This window comes from Octopus bimaculoides, chromosome 23 (genome assembly GCF_046866305.1).
Source record: "Octopus bimaculoides isolate indiv1 chromosome 23, ASM4686630v1, whole genome shotgun sequence".
Taxonomy (NCBI): domain Eukaryota; kingdom Metazoa; phylum Mollusca; class Cephalopoda; order Octopoda; family Octopodidae; genus Octopus; species Octopus bimaculoides.
The window spans coordinates 35114829-35116828 of record NC_142950.1 but is presented as its reverse complement, the minus strand read 5'-3'; positions in this window follow the sequence as shown (position 1 = coordinate 35116828).

Below are 2000 nucleotides of genomic sequence, written 5' to 3'. Positions count from 1 at the left end.
GTGAAATTTTTTCGCCATGAACGGTTTGTATTTTTAAACTGAATGTAGTTTTCTGGTGTTATATTTATTCCTGAAGATGTGTAAAGAAATTTTGATTTATTAAGTCTCTTAATGAATTCTTTATACTCCCTTATTATTATTAATATATATATATATATTTATATATGAATAATATTTGTATGCATGCTGTAAAGTACTCTTGTTACAGGAAAAAAAAAATGTACGAGTTATTAAAATGGTTGAATAAAGTGTGAATACCACTAAATTATAGAAGAAAACACTAAAAATTCATATTTATGAAAAGCCGTTAATTATGAAAAATATGAAATAGTTTTGAGTGAAATGTATGTTGGAAACGAGCGTAAAAATACCATCTGTGTTGGGGGCAGAAAAAGATTGAAATACATTTAAGAATGTGTGTACGTGCATGTGTGTGTGTACTTATATATACGCTTGTAATACCTATTTGTATTACCACTTAGGTTAAAGATGGTGTTGGGGAGGTTATCATCATCATCATCATCAGCAACAGCAGCATCGTCACCATTTAATGTTGGTTTTCCATGCTGGCATAGGCTGGTTGGCTTGACAAGAGTTGGTGATTTACAAAGATATAATCATAAAAGCACATACATAAAACATACACATTTACACACACACACACACACACACACACACACACACACACACACATACACACTTATAGCATAGTTTTTTTATACTTCTTTTATCTTTTCAAAATTAAGATAAACAAATTTCTTTTTGAATCTAAAATATACTCTCCTTCATTTTCTACAATTCCCTCCCATCTATCTGGTAGAATTGCAAGGCCCCTCTTCCAAAGTTCACTTGTACGTGACAAAAAAATGCTCCTCCAATACTGTTCTGACCTTGTCTCTAGAATTCATATTTTTTCCATGCAAATGATTTTGAAGACTGCGGAATAAAGGATAATCAGATGGGGCAATGTCTGGCAAATATGGTGGGTGGGACATCATTTCCCATTCAAACTGCTCCAGCCTTTGGAATGTCATCCTCACTGTATGTGGTTGAGCATTATCCTGATGGAAGAACACCTTTTGTCTTGAAACCAAAGATGGTTGTTTTGCTTCTAGTGCTGACTTGAATGACTGGTTGAATGACCAAATCCAAGCTTCTCTGCTAGTTCTTCAACAGTTACAATGGGATTTTGTTCCACCAAGATGTCCTCATCAAGTTCTACAGAACTTTTAGGACAAGGCTCATCTCCTAGGCTGTAGTTTCTGGCTCGATATTTCTTGAACCACCATTGACACTGGTTTACACTTGTCCAATCCCCATATACTGCATTGATATTCACATACATACATGTATACGATGGGCTTCTCTCAGTTTCCATCTACCAGATCCACCCACAAGGCCTGGGTCGGCTTGATACTTTAGTAGAAGACACTTAGCGAAGGTGCCATTCAGTGGGACTGAACCCGGAACCATATGGTTGGGAAGCAAACTTTTTACCACACAGCTATGCCTGCACCTACACACACACACACACACATTGTCACATTCACACATCCACACCAACACAATGTACTGTCATGTACTGTGCATATAAATGCAGTCATATACAGAGACTTGTACGTGTAACCATACTCACATGGGAAATGCACACATATACACACAGACTCACACGATGTCATCAACCCGGATATTGCTTTAGGTTATCAGAGCCACACCTTTAACTCCCTACCCCTCTCCAAACACCTTCACCCCACCATCAGCCTCCCCACTTTGTGCTTGTGTCCTTGTTGCCGGTGGCCTACTTTCACTTTCGCTTTGGTCCCACCTCCAACTACTCACCCTTTTCCACCTGTTCTTATCTACTCCCCTTCTCCAACAGTTTTATAATTTTCCCGTTACTTCCGTTTCTCTCAATCTCTCCCTCTTCTTTCTCTTGTTTAATAATAATAATAATGATAATAATTATTATTATCCTTTTGCCTATTTTTTCTTTCCCAACC